The sequence below is a fragment of the Dromaius novaehollandiae genome, chromosome 1 (genome assembly GCF_036370855.1).
Source record: "Dromaius novaehollandiae isolate bDroNov1 chromosome 1, bDroNov1.hap1, whole genome shotgun sequence".
Classification (NCBI taxonomy): domain Eukaryota; kingdom Metazoa; phylum Chordata; class Aves; order Casuariiformes; family Dromaiidae; genus Dromaius; species Dromaius novaehollandiae.
The window spans coordinates 139,149,764-139,168,535 of record NC_088098.1 but is presented as its reverse complement, the minus strand read 5'-3'; the positions used below and the strand labels follow the sequence as shown (position 1 = coordinate 139,168,535).

The 18,772-nt window shown below is 37.4% G+C and overlaps 1 protein-coding gene across 1 annotated transcript in view; it reads right to left on the bottom strand.

Annotated features, from left to right (window-relative positions):
* The window catches only part of MID1 (midline 1), a 260,488-nt gene that overhangs the window by 214,735 nt on the left and 26,981 nt on the right, over positions 1-18,772 (bottom strand). The gene's annotated exons all lie outside the window — the stretch shown is intronic.

Below are 18,772 nucleotides of genomic sequence, written 5' to 3'. Positions count from 1 at the left end.
AGAGATTTCTCAAATTTTGCTTTTTGTTCAAAAATACTAAGGAAAACAATGAAATAGTGCAAGTGTATTTAATTCCCAAATGTATTCACTCAGCCATTTCTGCTGATAATTTCTGTTTATTAGTAGTAAGCTGATAACTGATACTAATGAATTCAAATTATATTAATCTGTTATTCTGACTGGCATCTTTGCAGTTGTGCTATTGTTCGGGCAATATGTTGGATGACTACAGTTCAGAAATCCCTTTTCCAGCCTGAATACTTCCCTTCATAATGAAACTAATCGCAGTTCCCAGAGATAGTAAAATATCTATGACCACTTAACACTCACCATTTCAAAGGCTTAAAGACAGTTTAAGAAGAAGATTTTCTCTCTACTCCCTAGACTTTTCTCCAGGAGTGTTTCCTTTATACTCTCAGTTAATAAACTGGGTATTAAGAATGTTTGTGGAAAAAAATCACAAAAAGTATGCATAAAGAATAGAAAAATTCTCATTTTAGAAACATTTTTGAAATAGTTAAGTTTGACTACAGAAAGGGGGACTTCTCTTGCAAATCTATGGAAGGCATTCAGGGTTGAGTGGTTTAAAGCAGTCAACATGTAGAAGCAGTTTGGCTGGTCACATAAAGTGATCTTACATTTTACCGGCTGGTCACTATAGCAATGTAAAAGCAAGTAATACCACTACCTAAGTGTATTTTCTTTCTGTATTCTTTCTGGTATTTTCTAAAACAAAGATATAGAAATGTTTTTCATCGGTTTAGGTGCCTGCTGCTTTCCTAGCTGTAACCACAGAGCAATGCAACATTAACTGTTTCAGCACACCAACTATGCCAAACAGAAGCAGCACAGTTTTCAGCCACTGTATTATTTCATGACAAGAAGTGTTGCTCTTATATTCCAGGTAGAATTTCAGCTGGTAATTTCACAGCAGGGCCTGGCTATGCCTCCTACTGACAGTAACAAGAGTTTTATCATTCACTTCTCTGAAATCAAAAAAAAAGACCAAGAATTGGGCAAAATTAGATAGGAAGGCAAGATATCTTATCTGTGAAGTTTTGATGGCAGGATTCAAGGCTTCAACTTATCCGAAATCCCAGTGACTTGAGGAACATGTGTGTCAGCTAAATGGTTCTAGTTTAGTATCGCTTTCTATTCCAAAGCACACAACAAACCATCACAGACGTTACAAATTTCTGAAATTTCTTGCAGTTTGTGCTCTTCTGAATTCTTTCTTGTGGAAGGTCTTAGACACATTATTTAGTATTTTTGGTCTTGGTCTGCAGGAAATACAGACATAAAATGAAAAAAAGTTTTTTTTAACATTTATGCCTTTCCTGAGGCTTCAAATATTATTTACTGAGCCAATAGCTTTGTTTTCTCTTTGTAAATTAAACACCAGCAGATATTTAGTTGCAGAATTGTCTCTTGTAACTGTTTGGCTTTTTTTTCTTCCAGTATTTAAAAATTGTATGTCTAACTCCTCTAGTTTAACTAGAATTCTGCTCCAAATGCACAGGATGCACTTTTAGTCTTGAAGCCTGCTCCAGGTCATAATGAAGTTAATGGAAATCTTAACAGAGATTTCAGTGGCAGCTGGATGAAGCATATGATATGCACACTAATAGCTTTCTTTAAGTAGTGCCAAGGACAATTAATCATTTGTTTCAAAGTTAGTTATTTTTAGATTATTAGTAACATGGCATTACTTCGAAAGCATATACACACTAAGATATGGTAAGAAACTAGAGAAATGATAGTTTGATACTAAAGGCATGCATGTGGGATCAGTTCCTCCCCCTGCCACAGACTGTCAGTATGGCATTAGGCAACACGCTTTAGTCCAGAGCCACAGTCTATCAGTCTATATAGCTTGTGTGAATCACAAGGAGGGCCAGGGCCATCATTGCAGCAGAGCTACAGCAATGAAACCACCTAATAACACTGCAGATACCATTGCTGTATTTGTGTGTTCTTCTGTGCATTAAAAAAAAGTCAAAGCCTCAAGAGAGACAGATCTTCAGAGGAGGAAAATACAGAACTTAATCCTTTTGAGCAGTACTCTGTGTTGTAATAAATTCTGGGCATCTACTGGAATGATAGAAAATTATCAATATGAATCATTCAGGAATAATTTTAAATTTCATTCATCTTTTCAAATTACCATATACATAATAGTTGGAGACTACTACTGTCAGTTATGTAAGCTGTTAACAAAAAGTACCACCAGAAATTGAAATAAAGGGAAACATCAGAAAAGAAAAAAATAGAGACATCAGTTTGATACAACAGTTTCTGTAAGTGACACCATCTGTCAAATACCAGCCTTTTAGTAGGTTATAAAGAATCAGCATCAGAAACAACAAATGAAAATCAGTTTGGATTTGGGGATTTTGTCACTGGGGAAGGATAGTCCTTTAAGTCTGGTTTTTTTTTTCCAGCTTCCTTGCTCTTCCACCAGGCAAGCAAGCAGGGAACAGCAAGATAACCTATGACTGCTTACGCATAAAAGCAGCTAACCCTCCACAACTGTATGGGAAACACATAGCAAGAGGTCCAGCAGCACTTTCACAATCTCCCAGAAAGCAGAGAGACTGAATTACAAAAGCTGTTCAGTATTCCAGCTGTAAGGAGAAAGAAGGCAAAGCAGAATGTCTTCCCCTTATCCTGTTATGAATAAGCAGCACATCCAATTTTCTTTGAGACCAATGTGGAATTTACAATAGCATAAGCTTTCTCTTGTGAATCTAGCCCTTGAATCTCCATAAAATGTCATTGGATTTTAGCCTTTTACCATTTTCAGTGGAGGAGTAAAATAGAGAAGTATTTGTGTGGTTGAGGTTTTTCTCAAAGAAGAAGACTTCAGAGTGAAAAGTTGGAATAAAAATGAGAAGCCCTTATTTTGTTTAATTAAATGTACTACTGGAACTGCACAAATCAGGATTCCCCAGAGAATCAGTCTGTAACTACTTGAATGTCCTAAGGACATTTGACAGCCTCTGTCCCTCTAAGAACGTACAGATATACTTAAGTCTTCATCCTCTTAGGATCTGTTGAGGCAGACTTATGAAATTTGTATTTGGTCTGAGTCCTTTTTGATATATTTCTATAGCCCTATTACTCCATTGTAGCTCACAACTGTCACTCCCAGATGTTTTTTCCTATAGGATCTTTAAAACCTAAAGATTTTTCCATTTTGGATATGTGTAGGAAGCTGAAATCCCATCCCTCTTTTTTGCACTTTTTAAACAAGGTAGAGGCATGATCTTAAAACGTTTATAAAAAAATTATTTTAAAATCACATTGTGTAGGGTACAGTTTTTCAACTAGAAATAGGCATGCATATATCTGTTAAATGTATATTTTGAGTCCTGAGTTTTTACATATTTATGAGATTGATTAGTTCTCTGCTTCCCCTCTGCCCACAGTGTTCAAATCAGCTGCAAATTTCCCATTTCAATGACTTGTCAATGGCAGCCCACTTGTTCAAAAATCAGCAGAACAGGCTCTCGGGTCAACAGCTAACAATGGTAACTTCTGTTTTCTGCAATTCCAGAACCTATCTTGCATTCCTAAAATACAATAGGGATTTTAGATCATCAAATCTTCTTACTTGCACAAAGAAGAAAAAAAAGCAACATGCTGTCAGCATGTTTTTCTCTCTGAATTTAGTGATTCGAACACTTTCAGGAAATTCCCCAAGGTGATGAGCTTAATAAATGGGGTTTTGATTCTCCTGTTTCCCTCTTACAGATAATTTTAATGGAGTAGAAATATTATTCCTATTAAAATACCAATTTTTCAGGTTAACAGCAAGTGGGGCTTTCTCAGAAGACTGTTAGGTTTTGTCAGCAATTTAAAAGCTGGTTACTGAAGTTTAATTCTCATGGATTTTGGTTTGGCTCCTAACTGCCCCCTCCCCTTCCCTCCCCCCCACACACATGCATTAGCTCCAGACTCTCCTGATGTCACTGCTGATGTCCCAGGCAGGGAAGGGATGCTGCAGGCTACTGAGAGTTACCCAAGCACTGACCACGTGGCCATGCTGGCTGCTGAAGATGAGAGCACCTAATAGCCACTGGCAGCCTCTCTGTGCTTTGCTAGGGCAGAGGATCCAGCCTGTCTCATCCACCCAGCAAGCATTTCTTACAGCCCCCCTTGAAGTGAATCGCCTGCACCTTTATGTTAGATCTGGTTGAAGCGTGCCAACAGGTTCAAAAGTTATCACAAAGGAAATGGAAAAGAACACAATCAGGTGCACAATGGTTCCTGAGGCAACTGGGCTAAAAATATTCACCAGTATCTTCTGATCCTCCAAAGAACAAAAGAAGGGAGACAGAAAAATGAAGTAGGGCCAAGCACCTGCCCTGGCTTTGGCAAGCACAAAGCCTTGGGTCTTCGTTTTCATGGAGATCCAGTGAGGCATGGGGAATGCAACACGGATCAAGTGAGCTTGAAGCAAATCCTAACAACCGCAGCAGCTCTCTGATACTTAACAGCCTGATCTGGAAACTTCAGCTACTGCAGAGGTACCAATAAAGCTTTCTATATAATGCCCCTTCCCATCTTTCTATTTCTTCCAGATAGTGAGAAAAACCTAACAGGTTCTCCCAAATGAAAGGAAAACACTGACAGTGTAACAGAGCAAATAGGTACCACATGCTACATTTTGGTTCCTTAGCATCTTTTGCTCCCTACATTTTGGTGCTAAATTGGATGCATTCAGTAGAAATCTTTCCTCTTTGAAAATGTCACTGTGACTGATGACAAAGTTGCAAAAAATAAACATCACAAAACACAGTCAGGAGAGATGTAGGGGATATATGTTAACTTTGATGTAAGCCTTTCATGGCATACATAAAAATAAATGATCTTGGAAGTTAATATCAATCACTGAGCATATATATGTGAAATCACAAGTGCCATCGGTGAGTTATAGATCGGCATTTGAGTAACAGGACCTGCGTGTTACAGCATTGGATAAATCACATTTACATAATCCAGCTGTGCTTCTCTGCACATATCTCTGCAAAGCATAATTTCATTATCAAGGCTGCTTCTCCCTGTGAAATGTAAATCTTGCAGGAGGGGCCTGCTGAGATGCAAGGCTGAGTGCAATGTGACTCCACCATGCTAATTAACAGACAGGCAGGCTCAATCTCAAAGAAAATGTCAATCTTCGTGATTAGAGAAATTGCTGCACTGGCATTTTCTTTATTAGCTAAAGAAAGCAACTTCAGAGTCATTCTCTTCTTTAAATGCCAAATTACAGTACACTCTCTGGTTCTGGTCTTTTATTCGAGCTTGTCCCTCTTTGTATTTGCTAGATCATTACCTCCTTTTCTTCATTTTCTCCTTTTTAAAAGCAAAATTTTATAAAGTAACATTAACATAATAGGTGTATACCTATACAGGTATAATAAGTATATAACTTTATAAAGATGTATAATTTAACATTCTTTTAATCACAAATAATAAAGTTAAGCATAAGACAAATTAAGGCATAAGACAAATTAAGATATAAGGCAAATTAAGATGTAAGATATTAAGACACAAGACACTTTGGAAAGTAATCATATTACAACAAAAGTAAGCTTAGGAAAGGGAAGGAGAAAAGAATAAGCTAGAGCTGAGTTCACATACTGGGGAAAAGACATGGCCTAGACCATAACCAAGTAAACCATTATTATTGTCCATCCCATGAGTGTTTTAGAAGGATAACTTTCTTGCAGTTGAAAGAATGGAAGCACATAGTTCTGAAAACACTACCTTCCTTTTCTCCTACTGTGTGAAGCATTTTCCATAGAAGTTTTGTTGTTGAACCTTTCCAAAAAAGCACCTGCAACCTGAGGGTAAAAGGTGATTGTTCTTTTTTTTCCCCGGACAGAGCTAATCAAGACGAGGGCAATCTGATTCATCGGTGTAGGCAGATAGTTGGGACCCTCCCCAGGTGCTCCGGGTAAGGCGCAGGAGCCATTGCTTAATACTGGTGCAAATTATTCCTGATAAACTGAAAACTGGTATCTTATTTTGGCTGTAGATCTGTGGGTTAATGGTACAATATCGCTTTCGCTTGTGTTTACAAATTTCCACTGGAAAGAAAGCCAGGCACATAGGCATGGAGAGAATTGCTGTACGCTCCCTTAGACCTACTGATTGAGGGATGAGGAAACACAAGTCACATCTTAAAGTACAATTCTGTGGTCTGGTCATTACAGGGACAGAAGGGTGCTAAAATCACCCAGAATTTTTTAAAACTTGTTTTTGTTTATTTGGGATAAGATGAGCATCTTTGGGTATGTGCCTTTGATTTAGTGCCTTGTGCGCTGTATAAAGAAAGATACTTGAAGACTGACTCATAAATATTTTTGACAAACTTTGTTCTTCCTGAAGTTTGTTCTTCCTGAAGATTTGCCCTGTTCTTATTTTAAAGCCAGATTATTCTGCATGTATAGTTCATAATTTTTATACCAAAATTGGAAATTCAACCTGGGGTAGTACCATTTTTACTGTTCAGATACTGGATTTTGAAGCTTCAGTCCAGTCTAGTATTTATGTGCTTGCTTGGATTTTGAAGCTTCAGTCCAGTCTAGTATTTACGTGCTTGCTTGGATTGGTGTTGAACAGCAGAAGCGAATCTCTACACAGGCTTCTCTCCAAAACTCCTGTGCTATATTTCCACTTCCACACTGAAATTTGCTCCCACTTTCAACCCCACATAGTTGTACCTTTCTCCCACTATCCTCTCCTCCTTTGCTGTTTTTATATCATGGTCTCCCTCAGCCATGAAATATTTATTCACTTAAATGACTCCTTATACCACATTTCATCTGCTGCAGATGGTGTCATTCTCCCAGTTCCTCCAAAGACAGCGGCTCACATTTGGGTCACATTGCATTCACTGGGAAAAGAGCTTTTTTGTTTTGTCCCTCAGGAATGGACAGAGCTCAGCAGATGAGTTCTTATTTCATATTTGACAATAAAATTGCTTGCGCACAGAGGAAAAAAAATATTGGTGATAAAGTGCTAGATAAAGTAGCAGCAGTTCTAACTAGACAAGTGATGATTCACTCAAAATCTGCTTGACAAATAGCCACCAGAAAGAGAAGGCCTTCTAAATGTGATGATGTGCATGATAGTGTCAGGATAGTTTCTATCTCTGTTCTTGTTTGGTTTCAGCCAGCCAGAAATAAGTTTGTCCATGAAGAAAACATACTCTTCCCCTCCCAAACACCCAAAACATCAAGAGGCTATCCAACTCATGAGCAAAAGAAATTAGTATTTTCCTTCTATTCTAATTAACTGGTATTGGCATGTCTTGAAGACTCCACTTGTCAAAACGTGTAACTTGTAGCAGTTTGCTATTAGTAATGATGTTAACAATGACCTGTCAAATTAACTAAAAACAAGTGAATTAGGATTCCTTGTGATACAGACAGAAAGCCTGATGGGGATGTCAAAACTAACAGAATAGTTTCAACTCTGGTGGTCCTCCAGGATTATATAAGACATACTTTGAAAGGTCAGAAACAGTTAATCAGCTTAACATAGAAGAGTCAACCAGAACCACCACTTCAAAAAGATTTTTTTAAACAATATGCATGCCTTGGGTTCTACAAAAAAAAAAAAAAAAAAAAAAAAAAAAAAAGTTTGTAATAAAAGCTTATTATTAAAAAATTCATCTTTGCTGCATTCTGACATATTCGGTTATAATCATATGTTCCTTGTTGCAGGCCTGTCTAGACATAAAAATATATCTGGAGTTCAGAAGGACCATGATTCATTATACCCATTCACCATGACTTCATAGTAAGTTTTTTATGTTCCTTAACCGAATGAATAGAGGATTTTGGTCAATAAAATATCTCCTGGATCCCATGGTTTTCTTTAGGAATGAAGGGGCTCTCCAGTACACATTGCCACTGAAAGGGAAATAAAATCTCCAATAAGAAAAACATCCATTGGCAGCTTTAGGAACATACACACAAAGATCTGAACTTAAACCTCTAATTGTTTTGAAAGCATAGACTCTAATCTCCTGACTTGAAAGAATGCTCCCTTTGTCCATCCTTTTTTCAAGTACAGATATGTAACTGAAAAAAAAAGAGAGTATTTGCATTAAAATTGACTTCAGTGAAAGGAGTTACAGATTTTCTATATAAATGTAACCCTGCCAAATCTGCAGACTTTAATTATACATTTTCTTAAAGCCAAATTTCATATTAAAATATATTGGCATGGCATTACTAACTATATTTTAAGTTGGCAGGATTCTAATAATACATTTATCATTAAATTAAGAAATATATATTCACCTACATTTTTAGTATGTGCAGTAGATCTAGCATATACAGCATCCTTGTAGAAGGACATATTCTCATACTATATGGGGTTTATATAAGCACCCAAAACATTCCAGTTTTCACTATCTTGGAAATAGCAAAGTGGTCTCAGGTTTATATCTCAGACCCATCTCTGGGTCACAAAAGGAGAATTCAAAAGAAAGAGACAGAGTTAGTTGCTAAGAGACCACAGCTATTGAGCGCATGCTGTTACCTAATGATATGCAATGAAGGGTTTCCGATGAGAGAATGTGTAAGGTATCTCTACATACTAATAATGTGTCATTAACTTTGAGTAAAATATCATAATAATAGCATAAGAGGCCTCTCACTGTAACTTAAAATGTAGAAATGGCTAAAGAAAAAAGTCTGAGGACTAAAATCCCATGAATTTATTAATTCCCCAAATACTCTAAGTTAGATAAGCAAACTTATTACTTGCTAAGTCAGCTCTTTGTTACTAATTAGCTGATACTAAACCTTGTCTATGATCAGCAATGTAAGCTTCCATAACAATGAAGCACGCATGAGAACGCAGTCAGCACCCGCCTGTTAATTCCAAAACTAAAAGGCTGGTATTTGATAGTATGATAACACAGTCTCACTCTTTTCTACAACCATCTTTTAACTGGTACAGGTCTTGCTGGAAAAAGCCAACTTTGGGATTAACGCTGAATACAAGGTAACACAATGTTGGAGTTGTCAAAACAGCAAGCTATTTTAACAATTACCAGTCTGAGATTACAGATACCAAGAGGTAAAAATAAAAGGATTTATGTTTGGAACCCTGTTTTCTCTATTAATCCTACTCATAGCATTTAAAAGCTTTGTCCAGCTGCCAGAGGTACATCAGGAAGGTTGGGTGGAGGACAGGATGGCACTGCTCCTGCAGCTCCTGTGCTCCAGAGCATTTCTGAGACATTGCTCCTCAGGTAACATATTCCTCTTCCCTCTCTCACCCCGTGCTTCCCCCCTACCCCTTGCTGTGTCAGGCTACCTGAAAATACTGCAGAGCAGGCTGTGGTAGTCCAGGAACTTTGAGAAATAGCCTTATCAGCCATCCCAAACTAAGCCATTTCTGCTCGACCATCACAGTACTCAGCTAGATACAGCATCCTCTGAAGGTATCTATCCACTGTCTGTGAAAGGTCACCTATGCTGCTGACACCAGTCACCTAAGTTTCACATGGCTACAGTCAGGTAACATGAATTCCATCCATACTATCCTAATCTATTTTTAACAAATGTGGTTACCCAGATCCTTACATGCAGTGAACGCACACCCTTTTACTTAGATGTATTTGTGCAATTTCTGCAACTTACTCTAGCATGAAAAGGCAGGTTACTTGTGGAATGAAAACTACACCAAATTTCCATGTTACTGCTATTCCAAATGTTTTGGCTTGCAAAGGCATACCAAAAAGGTAACTTTATAGCTGTCTTCTCCACTGACTTCACAGGAAATCTTTTCCCAGAATCACTCTACACCAAACCAGTGCCTTTCTCCAGAATGAAGTGGCCAGAGGGAGAGTAAAGCTCCTGTTCCTGGCCATTAGCTGATGTGAATAATGATGCTCCCCTGAAGCTGTGAATCTGGTGTGTGTTATTTATCCACAGAGCTACAATGGTTATTTGCTTTTTAGCAAAATTACTGAACTAATAAAGTGTAATTGTTCCTTTGCAGCTATTGTGGTCAGTCACATATCCAGCTGTTATGAATGTGCACTCTATTCTCATGCCAAATTCTCTATGAAGTTTTCTAAGAAACAAAATATTGTGACATTCTTCTCTTAGTGCATGTGTTTAATTACTGATAAAAAACAGGAGTTATAGATGTAAACTAAAGAAAGCTCTATGTGTTCACCCAGATTAAATGAGATTTCGTCCCTGAATCTTCCTCCATAAATTCCTGAAGTCCTTCATTCCAATCGTAGAATAATGTCTTGAAAAATTTCCTTTGAATGTTTGGAAACAGAAAAAAAATTTTTAATCTGTTAAATTCTAATATCTTTTTCTCTGACCTAAAAAAGCTAAGTCAACCTTGAAGAAAAAAATTATCAAATAGCCCCTTAAAATGTGTGGCAGCAATTCAGGTAGGTGCCCACAATCAGGATAGAAAAGGAGGACAGGAACGCAGACACATACTCTAGTTTAACACTAAACTCATAATGAAAAAGGAAATGAACCATGCATTTCATTTTCGAGAATATTCAATCACAGTATTAAATTTCATTATGATTAGATGCTGCTGCTAAAAATCCACATCTGCTTTATATCCACAAAGTCTTTAAGTGATTTAGTAAGTCAATAGTAGTTCTATCATAAACCTACAAACACTAATCAACAAAATCAGTGCATGTACATGTATTTATGTTTGTGCATTTTAAACAGAACTGTTAGCCTTTTTTTTCCTGTGACTAACCTTAGACATCTTTATTCATAACAAGTGATACTGAGCTCCAAAACCAATTTCTGTAAGAGCAGTAAGCGTAGTCCTGATTACACTGAAGTCATTCTAAAGCTTCTATTTGGTTTTAAAAGGTCCAGCTCTCTTCCAGAGATACTAAATATAATAGAATAAACCCAGTAGTGCAAGCACTGAAAATTCAAGGAGTACAAGTACTGGAATAAGACCTTATAAGTGAAGCTTCCTTTTCTGTCACAAAACATTTACAACTTCTAAAAAAGGCAAACCATCACATGTGTCAAATAAGCTCTATAAAGTTGCATTTCACCATCTTGAGGAGAAATCCCCAAATTATCTGGGTTCTGATATTTTTATAGGGCTAAAGAAGATACGCTATCAAAAGCATTATTTTGCATTTCAATAATCATTTAAATTATAAGCAATCCCCACTTTTGTCCCAACAGAACAAAATGCCTGACCTTAAAAATAGGTTTGTTTTTTGGGGGTAGAGGTATTTTCTTAACCTTATTATAGTGGTTGAAATTATATGGGAAAAGGACTGCTTAAGTAATGTTGACCAAGCAAAACACACCTCTGAGAGTTCAGTGCTATATAAAACCACATTACATACACAATACGCATTCTTTGTAATAAGGGTCTATATTCCAAATAAGCAATTAAAATCTCTTCTGGGTAGGTTACAAATCCCTAAAAATGTTGCACAAACTGAAGCCACTTTGATCTTTCAGTGATGGATTGCATGTGAAAGGCTTTGCAAGGAGTCTGGAGGCCAACACCTGTTTCAAAGAAAAAGTTGAAGTTGTTCAAAGTTTCTGGCTCTGGAAATTCAATTTCATAGTGGTTCTTTGACTTGTTGCCTTGAATTTTCATTTTCCACAATTTGAAACCAAAGAACACTTTTAATGCAATAATCCTGACATCTGAGAAAACGAATAGAGCCTGCACAGGATGCTATTGAGCTCTGGGTTTACTACCAAAAAATGTAACTTTTATTCCCATAGCATAGAATGAAAACATTTTTCTGTCTTTTCATTGATCTATATAATCTCTCTTCATAATTAATGCAAAACATGTATTTACATTTTATTATCAGTGAACTTTTATGTCCCAGAATTTTTACATCAATTGCTGAAGAGATTAAAATTGGCAACAAATGAAATTATTTCCTTCTGTTATCATTTACCCCTTTTTTTGCATAGGATACATAGCAAGAATACCATATGTGATTAATTCTGACCTTTGAGAGCAAAGAGCAGTTTTTTACTGAATGCATCTAGTCTCCATAATCAGCCTAAACTCCGAAGGAATTTTCTCTCACTTACCTCAATGTCCCATCCTTTTAGAAAGACTTATCATAAAAATAGGCAATTATTTTCATTTATAATTTATAAAATGTATGATAAGCATTTATTTTTTCAAAAAATTTTCCTTTCAGCAAGAAGTTTTTACACATGTACACATTTGGTAGGGCTTTGTACTTTAGAAAATACTCACAGAATACAAATATGTGTTTAAGCCATCCCATTTAGCTTAATGATGACCTTACATGCTTTAAAACACCAGCAGGCTCATAGCTCTATCAGCCTCCTTATTCCCAAGAGGAGAGGACATTAAAAAAACAATAGAGCCCACTGGTGGAAAGAGGAGCACTAAGTGGCCCTCAGTTAGTGCTCGTGCAAGTCTGTGAAAGCCTTACCACGCACATCCTGACGCTTCCTTCCCAGCTCCCAGGATACTTTTCAAAGGAAGTGGTTGACCTCCCCATTTTACAGGTACAGGGATCAAGACACAAAAAGCCAACCTTTCTTGGCCCAGGTGGCTTATAGTCCTGAGCACACATGTTCTGCACAGAGCAAAAGAGATTAAAAACAGCATCTCTAGCAGATGACAATCTCAACACACACTTGGGACCAGCAAGCAGCATATGCTCAGCAGCTCAGCCTGCAGCGCGGACGGGTGGCACAGCTCACTGTACTTACTTTTGACTCATTGTGTGAGTGAGTGAAGCAATATGAGCAAGCTAGCAAGTAAATGTTAATGTTTTCAAGCCTATTTTCTTACAGAGAAAATCTATGAGCTACAACATCTGACAGTAAGTATGAGCCAAGAAACTATTTCCCGCTTCTACTGATGCCCATTACTTTGATAGTCCAGGGCAAACTAAGACGCTGCTACTCTTCCACTTCATTTTCCCAATCTTTAATTTCAGTGTTAAAATTGAAACTAATAGTAATGCAGGGAGACATTCCTAGATAACTGGATTACTGGATAACACATTCAAACAGGTGAAAATAATTGAAACAGAATGTGAAAGTGTTAAGTATTAATATGAGAAAGGCAAACAGCAAGACACCTGAGAACAGCACTATTTAACAAATCTCAGTGACAGAAAACACTAATCTTTAATGAATAAATAGCAGGGAAAAGGGGCATGGGCATACACTTATCATAACAATTACATTCAGGATCTCCCTGCTGTTACTGTCATAAAGACCAAAGAGGAATAGAGAAGATTTATTGCTATGCTGTTATAGGAGCTAATTACTACTTCTAGCTGATAGTCAGAAATGTTTTGGATGCTTGATTTTGTCCTATTAGCAGATACTAAGTCATCTGCCACTACTGAGAATACAAACACTTGGTAGCAGATATGGTTTTTCGGATCAATTACCAAACAACGAGATCTAGCTCAGCTGCTCATAATTTCAGCAATTCACCAGCAGATGGGACTTGCAGCATATTATGATTTCAGCTAATCCTTACCCTTACAGAAAGTTGTGTTGAAAATATTTCAGAAAATTGAAAATTAGAAAAAAAACTGAAAAGATTCAAGAAAGCTTACAATAAAAGAACTTGACAAATACTTTTCTATTCTGAATGTAAGCTAGAATCTGATTTTGTCCAGAATAGAAACTGACGGAGAGATCAAACATGGGCCTAATCAAAGGCCAGCTCAAACTCATGTTTTCAAGAGCTATTGAATCAGCTCGTATTAGTTTTCTCTTTTTCTCCCTCCTCCCAGTAATTTTGTCCAGTGTCTTGGAAACTGGAAGCCTAAAATAAGAGTCTAAAGACAGACTTCTGAGTTTAACTTTTAAGTCCTGACCACCTGCAGTTCCCTTAGACGCCTGTGGAATTAACTAACAAAACTAACAAAAATAAAGCACTTTATTCTAATTTATTCTAAAAAGGACTTCAGGAGCCTACCAGGTTCCTGGGTCTAGGAAAGAGGCTGAAGAGCCAGAACAGTGAAATTCATTTCCCTTTCAAATCACCTAGTCTGGTCCCCCAGCACCTTGCAGTTAATGTGCTTGAGCCTCAGCTGAGGAGCAGCATTTAGGGTCATTCATTGTGCATTTCCATTACACTCTTGGCCTTCTTGTGAGCTTGCCAGAGGCAATGACAATGGCACAAAACTAGCTACCCAGCTACCAGATTGCACATGACCACGAAACACGGATCAGTTTATCAGTGTTGTCAATCTACATTGATAGGAACTGGAAACCTACAATGAAAGGCTTTGTTTCTCGACTTAGTATGAGGCACCTCGATGTCAGGGTTAATTCTTCTCTCAGTGTTTTAGAGTTAGATGTTCAGTACAAGCAAGTTTCCAGACTCATAAGCTAAAGTGCATATAATCCTACCCCCACTATGCCTAGGTGACTGTTTAGTTTCAGATTACTGCCAATTAAAACACAAATAGAAGAAGAGGTCCAGAAAGTAGACCACATCGCCCCAAGGACGGATATATTTTATTCTTTATAAAATTACTGCAGATATACTTACATTGAGACAGGGAAAGCTGTGAGGTTTAGATTTAAAGAGAAGAAATCAATCATCTTGCTGGCTCAAGGGAAAGAATAGTTGAAGAAAATTAAAGTGGCACAGCTGAAGACATCATCTTTCATTCCAATCAGCACAGGATTATAGGCAGACAAAAAGAAACCATTAGGAAAAAGGGATTGAAGTGAGGGAAGAGAAAGTGTTTTAACTACTGCAAAATGAACAATGCAATTATTTATTGTTGATGACCGTAAACCAACAGAAAGAAAAAAAAATGTGTCTCTGCCCACACACACAGATACTGCTCTCATTTACCAAAATCTGTAATTTTGGTACAAATCATTTCTAAATTAATTTGAGTTTAAACAGGGAAAACCTCTTACATGTACACTCGTAACTTGAATTAGTACCACAAGATCTTTATCTTGCTTAATTTGACCTAGAGTCAAGGTTACATTTTGCTCTAAGAACAGATACTCCGCCTTCCTGGCTGGACTACACACTTTGTCACTTATACACAGAGATATTTATTTCCCATGGAGAGGAAGTGAAGAACGCTTTTCCACTAATTTTCATCTGCATATCGATAACATTACCAAAAAAAAAAAAAAAAAAAAAAGTTAGGTCTTAACCTACACTGATACCCTTAATCTCTTTTCACCAGAGACATATTACATACATATATATTATATATATATATATTTAGAGAGAGAGAGCAAGCAGACAGCTATTAGCTATGCTAATAGATATTCTATTGAATCTTTATATAATTAAGATAGATGTCTTTTTTTTTTGTTTCAACAACCTTTAGAAAAACTATAAAGGTTAAAGAATGCAAAACATGCAATATGTCTGAACGTAACAGAAAAGGAGTGAACTGCTTGAAATCCATACACAGCTAATTAATTTGTATGACACACGAACGATTACAGATGTTTTAAAAATGTAACCTTTTCCCAGTTCATGTTTAGAATTCACACTGACAAAATTCCAGCTTCAAGCACCATCTGCTTTGAAAGAGATTCCCAAAATGGTGAGGACAGATATGGCACTTATATGTCTACATTATTTAATTAGGCAACATAGTGTGGCTATAGTTATGAGAATTATCAAAGAATCAGTGCCTCAGGGGTATTATGAGACATTCTGGGAATGTTTTTGAGCACAGAATTTCCCCAGAAGTACTGTATTTTCACTCCCCAGGAAGGTACCACAACAATAATTCTGCTTCATAATACTACTATTTAACATCTGAAAAGTATGCATCTTTATCTTCCATGTATCTTTATTTTTCTTTTCTTTCAAAAGCTACAAGGGCATCACAGAACCATGGAACGATTGAGGCTGGGAGTGCCCTGTGGGGGTCATCGGGCCCAACCTCCTCCCCCAAGCAGGGATAATAAAACCCTCTTAAGCACTCTCATGACAGAGGACATATTCCTTAAAGTCTTATTGAGGGATGCACAAGGTCCCCCACTTCTCTGCAAACAGTATCGCAGTGACTGACACTTTTTCTCCATCCACTGAAAAAAGCTGCAGGGTGGGATAAAGTGATGCTAACAGAAAGTCCCACATCTAATGTATGGATGTGGCAGGGCGGATGTAGGAGAGATAAAACAGAGTCCTGGGCTGTTTCATCCTGATCCAGTGAGAAGAGCGGAAGAAGACAGCAGCCATATGCAGGAGCAAGAAGGAGCACAGACACCAAAAGAGCCTGTGCAAGGAAACTGATTCCAGCTCCTCAAATCCTGTGTCATCCAGAGTGCAAACATCCTTCCATGTAGCGCTGCTTGGCCTTTATTCTGCTCTGTCCGATCCCAAAGCTGTTCTACATATGATGCCTATAGGTGTGCAGCATGTCCTCTCCCAAAAGGATATAGCCTCTTCAGAAGGGTAACTTCATGCAGTCGAGACAGTGTGCATTTCTGCTGAAAAACGAGCTGGTGAAGGTAAGAGCTGTCAAGTAATACAGACCACAGAGACACACTGACCATATGGGCCTCTCATCCCACCTTCTGTTTTCTCCCTTTGAGTGGTTTTCTTGTCTTTTGTACTGCAGAGAGAACAGGAATATTTGGCCTAGCATCCCATAATTATTATTCCCAGTCCTTACAAAGACAGAAAACGTAATTTCCACCTTTATTATGTTGTTTTTGATGCAGGCCCATTTTTGTTTTGATTTATGAAGTGAAACATTGCCTGGTGTAATAAAAATGAGACTCAAAATACTATTTGTAAGGAACAGTTTAGGTAGTAAAAACCTCTCACTTCACTTTGGCAAAAAATTATCTGCAAGAGTCATTCTCTTGCCTCGTACCACAACACTGCCCTTTGAAAAAAATCACTGAAAGTGGATATTTTCATAAGATTGATTCCTTCTGCTTTGAAAATAAACATCTTAGCTTCACCTTGACTTTTTGTGAATGTTATAGCCTTTCTGCATAAGCAGTGATTCCCTACAAAAGCTATAACAAGCTGGCACTGCCTTTTGCATATTACTTATAACTATCAGTAAATAGTTCTTGAAAGTTTCCCTTTTCTCTCTTCTACAAATCACCATTTTTGTGCAGTGAGCATTGGATACAGACATTTGAACATGATACTCTCCTAAACATTGTATTCCTAAAATGAAGTCAGCTTCGACTCCCATTTTCCAGGCAATATGAACTAAAAATGATTTTCATTATCAGTTGCCAAGTCTTCATACAGAAGAAAAGTCATAATAAAAAGAAGACGAAACATTGGAAAGAAACCCTATGAATGAAAAAGACCATGATTTATTTTTGATAACAGGATGATTTTGACTCTACTATGCAGCTGCCATCAGCCCCTATACTTGTCTCAAGGGTGCCATTTGGGTTCTCAATTAAGCTAGTTTAATAAAGAAAGACAGAGAAATATCCTTGCAATAACAATGAGAAAATGACAGCCCAAGACAAGAGTAACTCTAGTCATTCCCCCTTTTAAAATAATATTTTCAGACCTGTCAAAGTAAATGTTTTATGATAAATAGAGGTTATATTGAGAAGATTAAAAAAAAAAAAAAAGCACTCTTGAATTTCATTTCATAGTTTCCTTCAAATCATTTCAACCATGTTTACCTGACTGCGATTTGTAATGTACCATCTCTAATGTATTCAAGTTGAGAGTAGGCTGTGCAAATCCTAGGCTAGTCCCACTGGTCTGAGTATGCAGAACCAGCACCTTCTCTCTTCCCAGGGCAGCAAGCCATTTCTAGCTTCTCTCATAGGGCACTCCAGCAAGAGACTCTCAGACAGAATTAATAGCATTGTGCTGGACAATAAGGATTGCTGAGCTCTTTCTGTCTCTTGGGAAGATGCTTGCCCTTTTGTAAAAGTTTGTATTGATCTTATTTGTGTTCACATAGGGGAGAGTATAGGATGTGCACACAGATGGCTCCCCATGGGAATCTAGTAGTGAGAGTTCTCTTGCAGGTGCATGCTGTTAAAAAGCACAGTTTCTGTGGCTGGCCTGGTATTCTCTGATAATAATAGTGTTATGACATGTGGCTTTTTCAAGAAAGAAAAATCTCCCTTCCCTGAATGACAGAGCCATAAACAGCACAATTCAAATTATTTCAGGGAAAACTTCTGATATTTTCTATTTGTATGCTATAAGACTGGAAAACCTAGTCATGCTTCTTTCTGCTCATGTAGAGACATACATCACCCCTAATTTCAATACACTGTTGACTCCTCATCTATTTCTGAATGGCTCTCCATACACTTGCTGTGGAAGACCTTGAAGATCTTCTCCCTTCCCAACCCTCTTGCAGGAATGACTTGTATGCATTCTTGTGCCTGTATCTCCTTTCTTCACAGCTCTTCAGCACCTGAAATGCTCTTCATAGACCTCCACTTCACTTAACTTCCAAAGTTTTAAACCAGGGCCCCACTCTTCTATTGACTCATGGACATAATCCTTACACAGATTCCTTCTGAACTCACTGGTACTCTTCCAGGAATCTGGACGAGCACACTTGGTCACAAATTTAGGGACTTTCATTTATTTTTTTTCTTCCTCTTGTTTACCTTCTTCATTGCACATGAGGAACTCATGTAAACAGTGTGAATTTGTTCTATCTGTTCAAATAGAAGTCTTTTTGTTACTACAAAGGAATACTACGTTTATCAAACAGTTGTAACTAATACCTTTAACTGCTACCTACAGATGCAGTCTTGCTTCAGAATCTCTCAGA